This window comes from Panthera onca, chromosome C1, assembly GCF_046562875.1.
Source record: "Panthera onca isolate mPanOnc1 chromosome C1, mPanOnc1 haplotype 2, whole genome shotgun sequence".
NCBI classification, from domain to species: Eukaryota; Metazoa; Chordata; class Mammalia; order Carnivora; family Felidae; genus Panthera; species Panthera onca.
The window spans coordinates 81,195,871-81,217,707 of NC_138346.1; positions in this window are offsets into that span (position 1 = coordinate 81,195,871).

Sequence of the window (21,837 nt, forward strand, 5' to 3'; positions counted from 1 at the left end):
GAGTTTCTCTGATAACAAAATAAAATTACTCCATATTCACTACACACCATGATCTTATAAATAATTAGAACTTCCTAGAGATAAAAATATGTTTTACGATCCAAATCTATGGTGAAAGTCATATCTGCAAAATATTGAAACCAATTTCCACAAAGTACGCAAAAAAATCCAACCTGTTACCTGTTGAAAACTTACTCTTCTCTGTTGTATTTACAAAGGTACACCTCAAGGAAAAACAGGTAATGATAGCAATACTGTAGCTTCAACAAAAGTCAGGATTTGCATGAATTACTTATGTTTAAAGGGTTTTTTTGTACTTAGGATTCATAATATACTGTATCTTATTTTACAACAGAAAGAGAAATTATGGTCCAATTTACTAATATAATTATAATCATAATCACATCTGCTCTTAAAGACTGTCAAATATCTCCAGAGTGCACTGCATACATTTCCTTTACTAGATTCCCTCTTTTATGAGTTAATTAAACAATTTCACAGCATTATTGTACAACTATTTTGCGTGACATATTGTTTGTGCAGAACATTCCCTTTAATAGCTCTATTCTTCAAACAGATGTTCATTTAAATCTTTTCAGAGATTTTATTTGAGGAACAATTAGTTCATTTATCCTACTATGTTGTCACCTTTCTATGGATTTCGAAGCAGCTCTATCTCTATCTTGTGGAAAGCCTAATATGGTCAACAATTCTAAAGGGAGGAAAAAAACACTCTTTAGCAAATAGGTCAGTTCACAAGGATTTCAGAGCAAATCACCCCTGAATGACGGCTACTCAAAGCTACCTTAGTATTAGAGTACAAAATCAATAAGAACTTTTTTCAAAGGCATAAAAAACTAAAAATACATGATAGCACATTTCCCTATTCTTCTAGTTTTGTTTTTATGAACTTTTACTTACACATCCAAACAGATTGGGTTCATTATAAACCAGAGTAAAGTGACAGATTGAAGGGAAAAGAATTGATGCAAGATGGCTTAAAGTTTTATTTATCAAAAAACAACTGAATCAGTCATTCTCCAAGACATATTTTCCTGGGAAAGTGACACTATATATTGCTATGAACTCGCTTATCTTATCTAAACATTTTAAAGGAAGGAGATGCCATCTACTATGTGTTTCGAAAAGGAAACTTCCCTCCTGACTCGACTCGAATCAAGTTTTACAGAATTTGAGTGTCTGGCCAGGTCTGCTTTGTGCAACTCTCTCAATGAATTTATCTCCTTTATTCTCTCTGTCCTAGAGAGCTATGGCAAAGAGTCAGTTGTGTTCAGTAGTGTAGATGGTGTATGTCATGCAAAGAAGGGTCATTTTGTTTTCCTTTTGTGAATAATCTCACTGCAATGAGGTCAGAATCACATTCTCTTACTCTTCTTTAAATATATGGTGACACAGAAGTACATTTGTCCTCACTTTTGAACTACAAATTAATGAATCATGAACATCTATTTACCACTTTGAAAGTGTAATGTGCATTCTTTTAGATGGAAATATGGTGTCAAGAAAAGTGAGGAACCAGTATGTTTTCAGAGCTATTCTTCTATTTCTCTTTCTTTCTTTAATTTTCTTTTAACCAGAATTTGGTTCTACTGGAATAAGAAAAGCTGAAAAGCTGAGGCATTAGTAGGAATTTAAAATATGTTCACAAAATGAGCATTTCACTTTCAGGTTAAAAATGCGCAAAATGTAAATTACTGCAAAGTTTCAGAACGCTTGCTCTATAACATCCCAGCCTTCTCAGCAAATACAGCAGAGTTTAAAGTAGTAAGTTTTGAATTGTTCCTTTACCTAGACCATCTGAGATCTCTAAACAGGAGTGTCTCAAGGAACATTATGTTAAAATAAGTTTCCCATTTTGGGAAAGAAGAATTCAGGGATGATTAAGATTCTTGGATGTACTGAGATGGCCGTTCTCTCTGCCATGTGAATTGTGAGCACCTGGCAGTGAACAATGATGAAATGGAATGTATATGACAGATTGCCAGAAGCAGAGCCCTCTAGTCATTGTAGAGGGAGCCTATTTAGGCACTAGTTAGAATGGCAGTAATTTGAAAACCATCTAAAATATTCAGAGGAAGGTGATTTTTAAATGGATTTTAATATATCTATGTAATAAAATGCTCTTTGGACATTAAAAAATGATAATATATATTTTTATTTACTATTTTTAAAAAAATAAGTAAAAAAAGCAATATGCATATTATGGACACATCTATTTATACATTTATAAGAGCACCTACTGTCCAGATGAAGCAACTTAGTTCTTACTTCATTTACTTAATTTTTCCCCTTACTTTATAGCAAATATTATTCGTTAGACACTATAATGGTCACAATGGGAATCTGAAGCTACAGACCATGGACACAAATGCTAACTAAGCTTTGCAGGCCAAATATTAGGCTACATTGTTACATTTGTGTGAGTGTGTGTGTGTGTGCTGCACCTGAACTTCTTTTGGAAGTACTATAAACATTCATCTCGGTGCACTAATCATAACTGAATATGTTAATGATTTTTCACTGTTGAACACATCTAAGTAACACTCACCTATGTAAGAAAAAACAATTTCCAACCTTATCCCTGCATCCTCCCAGTCACTACCACCGCCATCCAAGCCGAACCAACATCTGATTTATAATACTTTGCCTGGCTTCTTTTGCTCAATACTATCTTTGTGATATTCACTTGTTTGCATTTAGTTATAGTTCATTTATTCTCATAGCTGTAGCGTATTTTATTTTCTAAACATACCACAATTTATATACCTATTCTGTTAAAGGACATTTGGGTTGTTTCCAGTATATGACTTTTAAAACATAGTGCTGCTATAAACATAATTGTGACTTTGACTGATCTTATTAGCTCGCCCTGTTAAAAATGATGTTTATATATATAAGTCATGGGGATTTATATATTGTTATAGAATATATTTGCAAATTTTTAAAGATTATTCACATCGATATTTGGTTATTAATTTTCCTTTGTTGGTAGTGTCTTGGTCAGATTTTGGTATCAAGGTTACATGGACCTCATAAAATGTGTTAAGAGGTGCTCCTCTTTTTCTATAATCTGGAATGGTTTTTATAAGATCACTCGTTATAAATATTAAGAAGCATTCATGAGGAAGCCATTTGGTCTTGAAGTTGTCTTGTGGGAAGTTTGTAATATTATTTTCAATTTCCCCAAAAAACAGATGATTAAACTATCACTTTTGGTCAATTGTGCTTCATAAAATTTTAAAATTTCACCTACATGTAGATGTCTAACATTTTTTCAATATTGCTTTTTAAACGTTTTTAATATCCATGTTAATAACCACTTTCTAAATCTATCACATTGGTAATGTTTTATTTTCTCTCTTTTCTCTTATTAAAGATTTATGAATTTTATTAGTAATAGCACATTTGGTTTGCTGATTTTCTCAATTTCATATTTATTTCTTATTTCACTCATTTCTGATCTTATTTTTAGGATTTCCTTCTTTCTACTTTCTTTGGCTTTGATTTGCTTTTTTCCTGTGTTCTTGAGTTGAAAGTCTACATAATTCATTTTCAAACTTACTTTCAAATACAAATATAAATACTGCTTTTGTTTTTATGTTGAATTTTAGCTAGTAAATTTTAACTACAAAAAATAACAATCATATCAATATCAGGTGCCCTAATAGCTGACACTTCACTGAGCTATACAACAAATGTTTATTGAATGTCTGCCACATGCCAGAAGCTGGCGACAGTGTTGAAATGAGATGTATACGCCATCTTCATGGAGCTCATATTAATGGAGGACTACAGGTAGCGATCACATAAACAAACACCTTTTACTTGCTAACCATTGTTAAAAGATTGTGACTTTTGTTTTAAAGTTAAGAAGGACCAGGATGACCACCAGGATGACAAAAGAAAAATACATATTTAATATTGATAACTATGCTAGAATAGGCATTATTATTTGCATTTTACAAAGAAGACAAGTAAGACTCACAAAGACCAAGTAAACAAGCTTATAACTAATGGATGGATGGAATCTCCAAATATCATATTCTTTCCACTCTATCAATACTTCTGTCAGAGAACTAGGCATTCTGTGCAGGGATTCCTCCTTCCATCCTCTTTTACACACACATATATTCTATGACTCAAAGGCAGGTATAAACAGCAGACAAGAGCAGACATTTCCAGTGAAGGTTTTGAAAATTCTGGTAGTGAGATTAACATTTGAGGTTTGATTTGCAGAATCAAAATGCTTGAATGTAATAACTGGAGGATGTTCAGAGATGACTTTTTAAATTTTTTTTTTAATCTTTATTTATTTTTGAGAGAGAGACAGAGACAGAGACAGAGAGACAGAGTGTGAGCCAGGGAGGGACAGAGAGAGAGGGGTACACAGAATCTGAAGCAGGCTCCGGGCTCTGAGCTGTCAGCACAGAGCCTGATGCGGGGCTCGAACCCACGAACTGTGAGATCATGACCTGAGCCAAAGTCGGACGCTTCACTGACTGAGCCACACAGGTACCCCCTCAGAGATGATTTTATTTGTTCCTATTATTTATAGATTGGTCAGAAGCAGGATGGGGTACAGATGTGTAAAGGATTAGTATAGAGCTGCAAAGGAAAACAAAGGAAATACAAAGCACATGCCTTAGAGAACAACTGTATCTTCACAGAAAATTCACATTATATAAATGAGCATTTCTCACAAAATTGAAAATGCAGTTGTCAAACATCCCTTCTCCTCCTTCCCTAAACAATTACTTATTTCACATTTTTTTTATGCATTCCCTAAGAAAAGCCTCACAAATAAACAAAAGACCTTGAATGGGCTCCATCTACAAACAAGCTCCTAGCAAGAGTCTCAACTGCTCTGTTGTCTGTTTCCCTTTGCTTCACTGCTTCGGGGACAGCAGACAGTCAGTCCAGTTATGCCTTCAGCAGAAGAAACCGAACAAAGAAATCCTTGGGCCCAAACCATTCAACAGATCTTCTGCAAATACTTCAGGGCCAGTGAATTTTCAAAACCTGTGATTTTGACTTAAAATGAAGAAGGGCCAGGATGAACACAAAACTGATGGCTGGAGGGTTTGGGAGAGAATGACAGTGACTGAGGAGAGATGGCTTCCTGAGAGGTTTTGAAATGGAGGAAAAGGAGGCTCAGCTATGAGGAAAATTTGTGAAAGGAAAGAACAGATTTGGTGCTTCCTTGGCATACACAGGCTCACCTACATCATAGTTCCATTCCAGAGGTAACTAACCTACTCTGACAAATCACACTGGTGGCCAAAACCCAGATTCTGCTCTGCCCATTTTAGTCTGTGTGGTGAATGCTGTTTAGAACCATCAACCTGACAGAAGAACTGTGCCTAATTAACACTCTCCTAATACCCCAGCAAATAACAAGCCTGCTGTGGGGGAAAAATGCATTCACACTTCTTTATCAAATTAAGGCCAAAAAAAATGCTCCTAATTAGCTAAAATCAATTAATGTGACAGCAAAATGAATGTATTTATACTGTCAGCTAAAGGTACAGTCGGAGAAGTGTCTAATATATAACAAAGCTGCTGGAACTTCTTAAAGCAGTTAATAAGGGTTTGGGGCTGAGGGGAGTTTACCAGTGATATGCAGAATCTGATGGCTTTACCTCTGAAGCAGCAGACGTCCTAGGGTGTTACAGGACCTAGGTGATGTCTAACTGGGATTATTCATTAAAACTGAGGGGGAGAGATATGTGGTTAATCAATAATGGGCAAGTAGATCTTGTTGCTTATTTGCAATCTCATATACAAATGCACATACACTTGAGAATAAAAGAGGAACTTTACACTGCTCATTAGTACGCTCTGTAGTGAGTTAGTTGTATTTTCTGTAAAGTGTTCATGGCTACTATTTCACAAGCTTTTCCTTTAAAAATATGCTCAGTTCAAAACTTGAGACAGAAAAATAGGACTCACCAATAACTCAGGTTGGGGGCCACCAATTACCTTGCTTCCATCGTCTCCAACTACAGTGTTTTGATTCCAAGAATCCTGGGCAAGTTAGGTGGCTTGAGAGAATGGTCATACTGACATGATAAATTGTTGACAGAGAAACGCCCACATTGTGATAATTAGTTAAACGTGATCTAAAATAACAGTAATTACATGTATCATGACTTTCTATTCTAGACCGTATGTTTTTTAAGGGGCATTTGAGCAGGTTATACAACGAAGTTTAGCACCTCTTCTAATCATTGTTGACTCTCACTGAAATCACCTTCATCAAAGATTCCATTTGATTCCTCTCCATGTCAGAGGACACAATAGGTATCATCCTTTCCCCATGTGTGGATGATGTGGTTGTTTACTTAATGAAGTGTCTGGAGGCCTCTACTGGTGTTTAGGAAAATATCAACTGAGATAGAACAATAATGGTAAAAGGATTTTAAGCAGATGAACCTCCTTTATATGTGATTTATACAAAACTTCATTTCTATATTTTTAGAACTCTTTCATTACTGTTAACACTGGTAAGCTGATTATTTTTTCATTCCCTGATATCACCTTTTCTCAGTGAGCTGTGTGGCCCCAGGATCCCCTGTGTTCTCTTCTTCAGTATGCCACCCTTCCCTGCCTATTCTAGTTGCACTAACTCATCTGTCTGAAGATTATTTTTTCACCCTCTGTCAGCTTATATCACGTCTGAACTCCTTATTCTCCGGGGATTAGGGCAGATTTTCCATCAAGCCAGCTGTTTGCTTTTTTTTTTTTCTTTTCTCAGTAAAAGCAAAACAGCTTTGTTATAAATTAATGGTGTCCACATCAGATGGGGGTAAAAATCAGCTTCTGTTTCAAATCTGTTATATTTCCAATCATGTAAAACTGATAAATACATAAAACACAGAGAGAAGCTTCCAGCAGGAGAAATGCGTGGGACACAATAAAATCTGGAACAGACAGAAGGGCAATTATAAAATTATTTCTAAAAGCATACAGGAAGAAAGGAGGTGATTACCACTGATTGTGACTTTGTTATGTGTCATACTCTTAGTAATTTCCTCAAAAATACCAAAAGTATAAGCATTTTCTTCCCATATTCAACAGCTTATGAAATTCTTTCTAACGTTGATAATACATAACCTTTGTATTCTTCCATCAATGGGAGAAGGGCATAGAGAAAAGGCAAAATACAATCAAGTAACACAGCCAGCAATCTTCATGGCTATATAGCCATCTATGTAGTTCAAAAGTGAACCCAGGCACACACTCTTGAAATATAGGCAAGGAAGATAATTTCTGATAGTTAAATTGCCACATGTCTTAAGTCTAGCTCTTTAACAGCAGATTCTGACACCAGAATTCTGCAAGTTATTTTTTAAGAGAGTGCTCTCAGGAGAGAGCAGAAGGGAAGAAAGCAAGATAAAAAGTCAAAGAAGGTAAGCGAGGAATTGATTTCTAGTACACCTAGCCTAAGTCTGACTCTAGGATTTTACCAGGCTGCTATCTCCCATATGGAGGCAAGGCAGTGAGTACTTGGTACTTCTGCCAGTCAAGAAATGTCCTTGGGACTCTCAGATGTCTCTGGATGACATCTGCCCAATAGGTTTCAAGTGTGAGTCATTATCAGCAGCAACTATAGCCCTCCAAAGGGCTCTCCCAGGTTCTTTTTTTTTTTTTAACGTTTATTTATTTGTGAGACAGAGAGAGACAGAATATGAACAGGGGAGGGTCAGAGAGAGAGGGAGACACAGAATCTGAAACAGGCTCCAGACTCTGAGCTGTCAGCACAGAGCCTGACGCGAGGCTCTAACTCACAGACCACGAGATCATGACCTGAGCCGAAGTCGGACACTTAACCAACTGAGCCACCCAGGTGCCCCTCTCCCAGGTTCTAAGAGAAATGTCCACAGAATCTGCCACACTATGTGATACTTTTGTGGCATTTGTTGAGAATCAGCTAATGTTCAATCAAATATCAAAGTTTTGTGACTGCCTAGCAAACTTAAAGGCTAATGAGATCCTTTAGGCAATGAAGACATGCATAGAGATGAAAAATAAATTGTAATTTTCTTAACTATTCTCCCCATCCTGTCTACAATCCCATTTTCCTACAAGACAATGGATAACAAAATCAGTCTTTCAACTGGTCAAACAATAGAGACTTCTTTTGGTAAAGAATATAAAATAAAATCTTCTTTAGTAAAAGAAATACAAAATTCTATCCATCAATAATAGCCATACAGCCATACTTTTGGCCAAGAAAATGATTTTTAAGTAGTAGATGATATTTGGGGAAGCTCTTAATCTTTCCCAAAGATTTCAGGATATTGTAATTCCATTACTGTCTTTTATTTTACAAATTTTACAAATCAAAATATTGGCTTTTATGAAATTTTGGGATTTATGCAATTTATGGAATTTTAATTGGGTGGGAGAAGAAAGATGGGATATTACTTACCTCTCTCAAGTTTTGATAAGCAGATCAGCTAACTCATGGAAATAGCAAAACAATGCTCATTCGTTTTATAGTCACTTGTGTATCTGCCATATTTGAACATTTATGATTTTAGATAATGTTGCAAAGAGTTTTAGAATAAGCCTTCATGGTATCTTAAATATTTTTATGAATCTCCACCTCTCCTGGATATTCTTCTAAAATGGTACTTGACTGTAGTTCAAGACAAAATCACACATTGTAGGTTCAAGTATGCCTAGGACTTCGTATGTGCTCTACTATCGATTAGCCGTGTGATCTTGAATATGTCACTTAGTCTCTTCAACCTGGAGCCTCATCCTCTGCTTACCATAAATAAAAAGGTACATAAAACATTACTTACCATCCAGTTATTGTCAATATTAAATAAAGCATGTACCTGATAAAGATAGCATATATAATACCTCATCTCATATAATACCATAAAAAGGCAGAAAATACATACTGTAAAAATCCAAAAATAATTTAGAAACAGAGTTTAATTGGTAAGTTCAAAATTTTGAATAACTCTTGAAAAACCAAAAGCTTTCAGGGGTCAATTATCTTGAAAATCTAGACTGAGGGAATACCAAGAGTTCCCTCATTCAGAGTTAATAGATAGAAGGGATAAAGAAAGTCCTGAAGAAAAGTCCCTCTCCCCTGCTGCACTGTGAAATACTTGAGAAGGTTGATAAAGTGCCAAGTTTCAGTAGCAGCTTACTTTGGATAATGCTTTCATTCAAGTTATACTGTATAGTCACATAAACTTGCACAAGAGCATTTTAGATCCCATTATTTCTGACACATTTCAAGCACAGAATGGAAATGGAAAACACAGTTATTGAGAGATGGAAACATTTCAAATAAGGTTATATCAGAAAAGAGTAGTCCTGAAAGCGTTAATGCTATTAAAACTACCTGAAAATCTGAAATTTTGCATTAAGCTTTTGATAAGCAAAGGAACACAATTTAAAACATATTGAAGATTCATGTTCTATTTATCAGATAATCTTATACCCAGTTTAATTTTTTTCATAAGAATTGAGTGTCTAATGATCACCCAATTTAAATATCAAATTTAAGGCATTATTGTCATTAAAGATGGAGGGAATTTCACCATGTAGAACTAGTACAAGGAAGAGAACCAGCAGACTCTCCTCGTGGTACCAGAGCTAGGGTCAAAGAATCCCTATTCGCAATCTTTTGTTCTGCAAACCCCATATTTCTTCCAGTAATAAGTATTTTTTTTCTTCCATTCTCCTTAGAGATACAAAACATTTCATAACCATCCTTTGTAAAAAGCTTTCACTTGCCTAAAGATGCAAATTAATTATCACCAATTTGCATAATTGGTTCACAATAGTTTAGTAAAGTTCAACCAATGGGGAAAAAATAAAAACAAGTTTGTATGTTCTGTATTTGTATTTTTTTATGGCCACTAAAGTATTTCACTAGGAAAAACAACTAAAAAACACTGATACAGGAAACGGTAGTTAGAAGAATTCCTGCAAAAATTTTAGTTTTTTATTTTAGGCTTTTTATTTAAATGAACTACTTGAATATTCATCCTTAAAGATTTGATCATAGTTTAATGCTGTAACATTTAATTACCTTCATTTTGGGGCCACTATAAATCAAAAGATTGTAATTCAAATGTATACTAATTTATTCTTGACCTTGAAGTTAATTACTAACCATCAGAGGCTTTAATTATTGTTGGCAAGGTGGGAATATATCAAAAGAAGACCTGCTGTAACAAGAAATAGAAATGAGGTTTATGGGCACTAAGGAGGTCTAAAAAGTATAACCAAGTAATATCTAAGGAAAACCCTGATACCAAAACGTAACAAAGAAATAATAATAAAAAACAAACCACAAGTCAAATCCCTAATGAAGATGCATGAAAAATTTTGTAAACAAAATGTTAGCAAATTAAATCCCACAAATTAAAAAGTGTAACACATCATAACTAAGGGGGGTTTGTGCCAGAAATACAAAGTTAGTTGAACATTCAAAATTTAATCAAAGTACTTCAGCAGATTAACAAACTAAGAAAAAACATAATCATCACAACAGATATAGAAAAACATGTGACAAAATTCAACATACACGGCTGATCAAAACAAAACAAAACAAACAAACAAAAACTCCCAACAAATTAGGAGTAGAAAGGAACTTCCTTAACCTGATACAGGGCATTTATGAAAAAACAACAGCCAACATTTTATTTAATGGGGGCATCTGATCCATGAAAAAAAAATGATAACTTGGATCTCATAAAATGAAAAAAACTTAGGCTCTTCAAAAGATACTGTTGGTAAAATAAAAATAAATTTAAAAAAAAAAGGAAAGGAAAAAGCATATTGTTGGTGACTTCCAGTTCTGACCAAGATAAATTAGCCCTTTCCTCCCAGAACTTCCCTCTCACCATTCATATAACACAAAACAATCACAGATGGTCTCTGAAAGGTAGAAAGAAGAGGTCTTACTGTCTAGGGACCCTGAGACTTGAGGTGAATTCTGTGTTTCTTTATTGCCTCCTGTAGATCTCAGACAGGGCCCTGCGGAAGCCTCCAACTCAGAACTTCTAACAGGTGTAGACCCCCCAAAAAGTCTCCAAGGAAAACTTATTCCTCCCAGCCAAAATACCAGGAAAAGGGTGGCCTAACAGAAAACATTTTTGGCAACATCTACCCTATTCAAACCAAGCACCAATGGAAAATCCACACCCATACAAACACTCCCACTGAGTCATTTGGGCCAAGAAGAGAGCTGGTCCTTAACCTTCCATCCCCCCTACCACTTTAGCTCCCACACCCCCTGCACAGGGACATCAAACAGTGGTGCTTCAGTCTCCCCACCCAATGGTGCCATCAGGGCCAAGCAGAGAGGGATTCTTCTACCTGTCTCTCCACCTCCTGCCTAGAGCAGACAAGATTCTGATTTCCCTGCCACGGCAGTATCAGCATGGCTGAGTGGAATATTGATCTTCCATTTCCTGCCCAGTGAAAGCAGGGGGTGTTTCGATTGCCCTGCCCAGCTGGTAGTAGTGGGTCCAGAAATATGCTAAGCCTCCACTCCCACCTGGCAGCAGAGATTTAATAAGCCAATGAGAAGTGGGGCTCATCACCACTCTGCTTCACACCCCCACTGCAGTGTCAATGGGGCCCAACAGAGAGCTGGCATCAAGAGATAAAAGGAGGGGATGAGAAGAAGGTGGCACTAGCTGGCATTTGGCTTCCCTCCTTCCCTCCCCTGGCATCAGCTGGGCTCACTTAGAGCAAAAGTCAGCCTCAGTATCAGGGGAACCAAGAGAGGGACTGAACTGCAGTGCCACCGATTAGCCACAAAGCAGTATGAATCAGTGGCCTACATTTGCACAGTGGGAAGTGGAATATACATATCCATACAGCCTTCATGCTACACCTCAACACAGGGAAGTATCCTAAAAAGTATTAAATAGAACCTAGAGGTTCGTTACATAATATCCAAAGTGCCTAGGATACCCAAGTGTCACTCATCGTACCAAGAAGCATAAAAATCACAACCAGAATGAGAAAAGACAACCAACAGATGCCAAGATGAGACGAATCAGACATTGGAATCATGTGACAAGAATTTTAAAGCCCCATCATAAAAATACCTCAGAAAGCATTTACAGGTTCTTCTGAAACAAATGAAGAACTAGAAAATCTCAACAACAAGTTATAAAAAAGAACCAAATGAAAACTATAGAATTATAAAATATAATAACTGAAAAAAACATTTTTAACTTGTTAAATGGGCTCAACAGTAGAGGGCAGATGACAAAGGAAAGAAGCAGTGACCTTGAGGACAGATCCACAGAATTTACCCAACGTGAGCAACAGTGAGAAAATAAACTGAGAAAAATTAACAAAGTCTCAGTGACAATGACAAAGAAGCTACCATTCATATCATCAGAGCCCCAGAAAGAGAAAAAAGAAAGAATGGAACTCAGAAAAAGTATTCAGGTAAAATAATGACTGAAAACGGCCCCAATTGAGAAAAGATATAAAAGCACATATTCAAGAGGCTGAGAAACATCTCATGTAGGATAAACCCAAAGAAATTAATTCTAAGACATATCACAATTAAACTTCTGAAAACTAAAGACAAAGAAAAAGATCTTTAAAAAATGACACATTACTTATAAAGGAATGCCAATTTGAATGATTTCTCATCTGAAACCAACAGGCCAGAACAAAGTGGCACAATATTTTTTCAAGAACTGTTAATCATGAATTTCATATCTGGCAAATACATTCTTCCAGGACGAAAGAGAACTAAAGACATTCTTATGTAGAGGAAAACTAAGAGAATTTGACACTAGTAAATCTATCCTTGAAGAATGGCTAATGGAGTTTCTATAAACACAAACCAAATGATAAAAGAAGACTTGGAACTTCAAAAAGGAAGAAAAACTTAAAAACACGACAAATGAAGCAAGAATCCAATAAATGTTCATGGAACTCCCAGAAAGGCAATAAGAAAGAAACAGAGAACAAAAGACAGAAGAAATAAACAGAAAACAAATAATATAATTATGCATTTAAGTCCTAACGTATCTATAATTATATATACATTAAGTCAATTTCACTATATGTAAATTTTAAATAAATTGATTAAAAAGTGAACAGGCAAGCCAGACTTAGAGAAGATATCTGAAGCATACTGATGTGTATATATTGAAAAAGATTCATATTGATCACGTTTAGACTGTAGAAAGGATACCTACAATTCAATTTTAAAAACAATAAAAAGCAATGGAAAGCAATATGAAATGCATTAAAATGGGCAAAAGATTTGAATAGACACTTCATAAATAAAGATATACAACACTTAAAAAGCATATAAAAAGGCACTTAACTCTACTACTCATCAAAGAAAAGAAATCTGAAACCCCAATAACAACAAACCCCAAATAAGGCCTAAATTAAAAAGACTGACAGCACCCAGTAGCAACAAGCACACCTAGCACCCAGATCTTGCTTTCTAATACTATTCTCCATTAAAAGAAACCAGGTCTCCTTAGAGCAATGGCTGATTTTAGGGTTTGAGTAGGAAATACACAAAATGAGACTGAAGCATCTTGCAATGTCAGAAAATAAGGAACTGCTCACAACAAAAATAACACCAAAAGCCAAAAACAAAAACCCCATAATTATGGTAATGTCAAAGGGACGACACATACTGATTGAATGAGCTCCCAATGGCCAAGAGCTAGAAAAATTTGAGCAACAAAATAAAGTAGTAATAGATTATACTTCAAAGTATAAAATATCTATGAGTCAATACTGATATAAACAAATGACTGAATAAACAAATAAATGGGGCGAAGAGACAAATCTCCCATGTGTAAGAATTTCCAAATAATTTATGTAGATACTTCATTCTCAAAGAGGTGAAGCACAACTTACCCCTTAAGTATGGTCACAAATAATGACTTCCTATCAAAGAGTACAATATGGAAAAGGGGTGAAGCGTCACTTCACAGTAGAAGAATGTGACAAATACGGTCTCAGGAGATGGAGGTTAACATCAATAGTGATCAGTCATGCTGACAACAACCAGTCATGCTGCCCTAGATATAATGTAAAAAAATGACATTTTTACCTCTGTTGTCTTCCACCCCCAAATCTATAATCTCACTTTAATCATGAGAAAATGAGCAGTTGAACCCCAATAGAAGGGTATTTAGCAAAATAAGCAGTATTCTTCAAAACTGACAAGATTCTTGAAAACAAGATAGATCTAAGAAACTGTTACTGCCAAGAGGAGTTTGACAGTTAAATGTAATGTGAAATCCAGAATGAAATCCTGGAACAGAAAAAGGGCACTGGGTAAAAACTAATGGAGTGTGAATAAATATAGACTTCAGTTAATAATAATGTATCAATATTGGTTTATTAATTGTAACAAATTCGCAATTTTTATATAAATCAAAACCACTCTAAAAATACCTTTTGTTAACAAAAAAATGAACTGACAGCGCCAAGTGTTAGCAAGAACATGAAGCAACTGGAACTGTCAAATATTAATGGAGATTCTGGTTCCATAAGTAAGGACTTTGGAAACTGACACACTGTCCTAACAAGTAAAAAGCTGAACAGACTGAAAAATTAGCAATTCTTAAAGGACTGTAAGTGAGGTGAAGACATCTGGCAAAGCACTGTTCCCATGACAGGAGAGACAGGCAAATGTGGGGGACAGTGTCTTACTAAAGCAGAGACTCAAAAGAAACCACTCTAGTAATCTGAACTGTGATTGTAAATTGCTGGAGGCTCAGAGTGGACAAATCTGAGAATTAAAAACTTCAAGAGAATCCAGTCATCAAAGGCCATCACACTTTTGTGAGTTTCATTTCCAGGAGTAAATATTGGGTTGAGGGGAGGCGGGGAGGTGTAATGCCCTTGTGCTTCTGGCAGAGGACAGGAAAAGGAATCATTCTGAAATACACCAGGGCATGCTGCTGCTCTAAACAAGGTATGCCCTCAGGGGCAACTGGCCAAGCAGAGCCCAATCTGCTGGGGTATTATTAAAGCCTAACTGAACTTGGAGGAAAGAAAATAGCCAACTCTGACCCACTCTAGCCACCCTCTTCCACCTAAAAGGGGAAAAGAAAACAACAACTGAGGAACACTTGTGAAGTTACCAGCCCAGAGGCAAAGGCTCACCAAAGACTGGAGCCTACTCATAAAGCTACCGAGTGCTTCACCTCACCTAACATCTCACCCCCACATTATTACAGGCCTGTTTACAGCTATTCCTTGTACCAGTAGATCATGTCTGGCTATCAAGAAAAAATGACAAGGCATACCAACAGGCAAAAAGACAATTTGAAGGGACAGAGCAAGCATCAGAACCAAACATGACAGGGATGTTGGAATTATCAAACATAGTGATTAGAGTGTAAATTGGTTCACTCAGTTTGGAAAACTCTCTGGCAGTAACTACTAGACCTAAACATAAGCCTATTTATGACTGTGAAGTGTCATTCCTACCTATATTCCCAAGAGAAGGGATTGTATATGTTAACCAAGAACTTTTACTGTACTGTTTAAAGTAGCTTTATTCATAGTAACCCCAGATGGGAAACAACCCAATATCAATCAAAAGAAGAATGGATAAATAAATATGACTTATTCATATACTAGAATACCCAAGACAACTAACGGAAAAAAAACAACTACTGATACATACAAATGTGAATGAATCTTGAAGACATGTTGAGAGAAAGAAGTTAGACATAAAAATATACATATTCTATTATTGAATTTATATGAAACTCAAGAATAAGAAAAATTAAGCTATGGTAATAGAAATCATAATATTTCTTACCTTTGTGAGAAGAGCATTTTATGGATTAGAAAGGGCTAAGAGGAACCTTTCTTGGGTAAATAGAATATTCTATATATTGACCTGGGCACAGTCACGTGTGTGTGTGTGTGTGTGTGTGTGTGTGTGTGTGTGTGTGTTTAAATTCATTACGTTATACACTTCAGATATGTATGCTTCATGTAGGTTATAGTAAAAAGATTAAAAAATTAAAAATTAAAATGAAATACTTACCATAGTTTATATCTAATCAAGAGATAGAAAACCCTCAGTAATCTAAACAAGGCAGTTTAATATGAAGAATTGTTATAGTATGATCAAAGAGTAGCTATAGGATATAAGAAAACTATATGATACACTAGGTCTGAGGGACATTACCCAAAGACGGACAACCTTGGAAGGGGACACTGTCTCCAAGGCTGGGTTTTGATGACATCATTGGAGAGAGTATAGTTGAGCCCACTGGATGGCAAAGAAGTTGACTGATTTGCCAGGTTAAGCTGGTCTACAGTCATGAACAAGCAGAAAACAACCTTCTGGAGCCCAGGCAGGTATGTGAGCCACAGATGGTGGCCAGCATGTGGCATGAGGCACGAATGGACCACCAGTGGGGAGGTGGCTTAAATGCATAAAGTATCCCTGCTGGGGAGACTGCAAGAAACACATTGGAGGGTGGTAAGTGGAAAGAGAGGATCAGGGCACCAGGGTAGGCAAGAAGACTGAGGAGCAGAATGATCATATTGAAAAGACCACATGAAGAAGATTACCAGCAACACTGGTGCTGTGAGACCTATCAAGGGACTGTATATATTCTGAGCATATGGCTGGGCAAAAGGCCACCAGAAGCCCTCACACCCACACCACCAACCCACCATTCCACAGCTGGAAACACGGAGATAATGTCCCTCTAGTAACCTCTATAATGTCCCTCTAGTAACCTCTGCTAGGAATACTTAACATCATGCTCCCTTTAAAGCAGAATTGGTTGAAGAAGCTCCATCCAATATCACAGGACAGGTATCGAAGAATCAATTGGAAGTAGACAGGCAATAAATTAATTAACTGACACAGTATTTATCATAAAAATAATAAAAATTAATGAAATCTAGAATAAAAAAGTAAATGAGATAATGCATGTAAAGCACTTGGCACAAGACCAAGCATATTGTAAATACTGCATAAACTGTTATTGCTGTCGTGATGGTTATAATTATGACAATTTAATTTCAGATGCATGTCCCTTTTGGGGAATAGGATAGAAAAGGTAGACAAACAGAAAAAAGCTTTTCTTTCACCTTCTTTATTTTGCTTCATTAATTGTTAAGGTCACAATACCCATCGTCAAAATTTGAAATTAGGTAGAAATGTATTCAGTGAAACACATGAAATCTTTTCTTTCACACCATTAATCCCAGTCCCCTTCCCAGAAGTAACCACAGCTAGCAGGCCTTCATCTCTGTATTTAAGTTATATTAATTATTAATAATATTACATATTTTATAATACCAATATGTTATTAGGCACTGCTCTAAGTTCCTTACAAATAGAATTTTATTTAATCCTCACAACAACCCTATATTTTTGGTTTTATTATTATCCTCACCTAATAGATAAAGAAACTGAGTCATCAACATTTAAAGAAAGACCCAGGGACAAGAGGAAAGAGAAATACAAGAACATTTGAAACAGTAGGAAGAGCAGGTACAAAGGCCATGAGAAGGTGGCAACTGAGCAAAGAACTGAGAAAGTGATGGGTTTGGCCAGGTGGGTAATTAGGAAAGAGTGCTGCAGGCAGAGGGAACAGTGAGAACACAGGCCCAAGTAGAGAGTACACCTGTGACGTCTGGGGAGCGCAGCTAGAGCTGAGAGCAGAGAGAGTGGCCCTTGGGTAGATGCCAGTCCATAAACTCGTCTGCAAAAACCTTAGTGCAGACACTGGGAGGAAGTATCTAGCTAGAAACATCTATAACGGTTTGAGAGGGGAACTTTAGGTCTGCTAAATCAAATAATACAGAGGTAGGGCTTACATTTTTATATCTGTTTTTCATGTTTTTAATTATATGTTTGGTAAAATAATTTTTTACTTTTTTTGCATTTTACAAAAGTTTTGGTCCATGATGGATGCAAAGGTTTGTTGTTTTTGTTTTGCTGGATGGATGGTTGGTTGGTTGGTTGGTTGGTTAGGTGTTTTTTCAGAAAATGTAGGCAGTAATTTCTCTGACATCGGCCATGGCAACATTTTTCTACATGTCTCCTAAAGGCAATTGGGAAACAAAAACAAAAATAAACTATTGGGACTACATCAAAATAAAAAGCTTTTTCACAGCAAAAGAAATTATCAACAAATCAAAAAGACAACCTACTAAATGGGAGAAGATATTAGCAAATGGTATATCCAGTAAGGGCTTAATACCCAAAATATATAAAGAACTTTTACAACTCAACACCATGAAAACCAAAGCCAATTAAAAATGGGCAGATCACCTGAATAGACATTTTTTCCAAAGAAGACATACAGATGACCAACAGACACCTGAAAAGATGCTCACTATCACTAATCATTGGGGAAGTACAAATTGAAACCAAAATGAGATATCACCTTACACCTATAAGAATGGCTAGAATCATAAAGACAAGAAACAACAAATGTTGGTGAGGATGTGGAAAGAAAGGAATTCTTGCACATTGTTGGTGGGAATGTAAATTGGTCCAGCTGTTGTGGAAAACAGGATGGAGTTTGCTCAAAAAAATTAAAAATAGAATTAAGTATGATCCATTAATTCCACTTCTGGGTATTTCATTCAAAGAAAATGAAAACACTAATTCAAAAAGACATAGTGCCCCTATGTTCACTGAAGCATTATTTACAAAAGCCAAAATATAGAAGCAACCCATGTGTCCATCCATAGATGAATAGATAAAGAAGATGTGGTATACATACACACACACACACACACACACACACACACACACACACACACACAAACACAATGGAATATTACTCAACTATAAACAATGAGATCTTGCCATTTGCAACAATATGGATATACCCAGAGAGTATTATGCTGAGTGAAATAAGTCATACAGAGAAAGAAAAATACCATACAATTTCCCTTATATATAGAACCTAAAAAACAAAACAAACTGAACAAACAAAAAGTAGAAACAGACCCATAAATACAGAGAACAGACTAATGACCTTTTACCACAGATAGTCTTATAGTACATGGAGATCCTGTTAAAATGCAGATTGGTCGGGGGTGCCTGGGTGGCTCAGTGGGTTGAGTGTCCAACTTCGGCTCAGGTCACGGTCTCGCGGTTCGTAAGTTCGAGCCCCATGTCAGGCTCTGTGGTCACAGCTCAGACCCTGGATCCTGCCTCAGATTCTGTGTCTCTCTCCCTCTCTCTCTGTCCCTTCCCCAGCTCACACTCTGTGTCTCTCAAAAAGAAATAAACACTCAAAAAAAATTTTAAATGCAGATTGGTCTAGGGTAGGGTCTTAATGAACTCTCAGGTTCTGCTGATGCTTTTAATGATGCAGGGAGTAGCAGGTTTAAGAAGCACTCCAGTACCTGGGTGGCTCAGGTGGTTAAGCATCTTACTCTTGATTTTGGCTCAGGTCATGATCTCAAGATACATAAAAAGAAATTTTTCCAGGTTAACATTTTAAAGCTCCATTTTGAAGTCACTCACCTATTTAAAAACAATCTGTGGCTTCCCATTTAAATAAATCTTTAAGGTCCTCCATAACCCAGCTCCAGCCTGCTGTTGGCTTTTCCAGCACCATTTCCCCACATGAACTCTGTACTTCAATGAATGTGGATCATTCCTTATTCTTCTAACATGCCTAGTGGTCCTTTCTTTAGTAACTGCTTTTGTTTACTTTAATAATAGTGTCTTCTGTCTAGGGGTGCCTGAGTGGCTCATTCAGTTAAGTGTCAGACTCTCAGGTCATGATCTCATGGTTCACGAGATTGAGACCCGTGTCAGGCTCTGCGCTGATAGTGTGGACCCTGGTTGGGATTCTATGTCTCCTTCTCTCTCTGCCCCTCCCCTGCTCACATTCTCTCTCTCTCAACATAAATTAAATAAACTTAAAAAAAAAGGATCCCTCCAGAACCAGGTTACAAATAGACAGTCTGGGAGTTAAGGGAGAAGCAGGGAGACTAGTTAGACAGCTGGCGTAGAAATTCAGCCAAGAGATGATGGTGCTTCAGAATAGAATGGTGAGAATGGTGGTAGTGATAAGTGGTCAAATGGTAGGTTTATATATGAAAAGTAAAGACAAAGGGATAGCCAGATATATAGGGTGTGGAGTGAGAGAAGAGAGAGGTCAGGGATGAATCAAAGGTTTTGGGCATAAGCAAGGGAAAGAATTGGATCCTGCAGCCAGAAGGTAGAGGGGCTAAAGACTCTGACAACAGAGGCTGAGGTGGTAACTGTTTCATCACAGCCACTCTCTAGAAAGGGTCCATACTGTTGGAAAATACCCAAAAGACAGATTTATCTTTTGGATCTATCTCTCTAGAAAAATAAACACAATAAGATATGACATATACAATTATATTTTCTAATTCCCCAAATCTACAACAAAGGCATCAGCAACAAGAAGGTCTGAAAATCACTCAAACCAAGATATAAGGACAAAACAAATGCCAAAATTGAATAAGATACTGTGACCTATTAACTCATCTGTTGAGTCACAAAAGCAAATGGACCAAATAATCCCAGCCTGAACTGTCTGACAATCTCTCAGGAGATTTTGTCATCAGAACTCACCAGTTTTCTCCATGAGACAGATGGTTAATTAGATTTGATAGTAAAAGATAGGAATGTATCAACACTGTGCTGATGCCTTATTAATGAATAATGAGGTCAGATTAAATATGTTGTCCAGGTGTGTGTGTGTGTGTGTGTGTGTGTGTGTGTGTGTGTGTGTGTGTGGTTTATGAGTTCCTAGGAAAAATTATTCCTGAAATGTTATACTCCACACTGTTAATTATGGTGGCCTCTGGGAAAGGGAGTAAAGCTGACAGAAGAGGAAGGGATAGGAAGATAAGGTGGCATCTTCTTTCTGAGATATACCTCTGATTTATTTGAATTATTTTATAACATATTTCTTTTGTAAATTTTTGGGAAGAATAATGAAGAGGAAAACACTTGTAAGTCTTCCTACCTTCCTATTTCAACTTAAGAAAAATATAACATGGCCTTCTCAATAAAGCTAACATTTTCCTACAACATTTTACTTATATATGCTACAGGACCTTTCTTGAGCTATACACTTCTATACAGATTAAACAACTAAAACCCTAAAAATAAATACAATTTTTCCCTCTGATTTTATCTTCAGCAAACATCAACTCCTGAAATAATGGATATAAAAAGGCAGGTGGAACTTCAGCTGGTTAAAATAGCACCAAAATTTCTTCATACAGTAAAAAATAGTATATGCTCAATAAGGAAGCTGAATGCATTCATGAACAACCAGGAAGTAATCCTGTTGTAATATTTTTACATAAGTCAGACTATACTTTTAATGTAATAAAGCTTTGTGCATCATCACCAGATATTCTCTTTACACAGCTAGTTTTAAAAAGTTTACTAATATCACTTCTCTTTCCTTATTTACCTCCAGGGAGCATGCCTCACAATCTGCTCTGTAAATTCAGGAAAGATCTTTCCCTTGATAGATCAAAGCACTATGAACTAAGTAGTTTTATCTTTATATGTATCTGACTGCAAACTGTGTATATAATCCTGTGCTTTATAAATATAATGATCTTATAATAGACCCGCTGGGCATAAGTGGGCAGCTTAATGCACACAGCCTATGAATCTTGATATTAATTACTTTTGCTCCCAAACTGTGTGTAGTGGAAATAACTGGATGGAGATTACAGTCTTAGCTTTGCTGCTTACTGGGAGAACTTCAACAGTCACTTAACCTCTTTGAGTGTCAGTTTTCTTATCTATAAAGTAAGGATTAAAATATTTACTTCACAAGTTGTCTT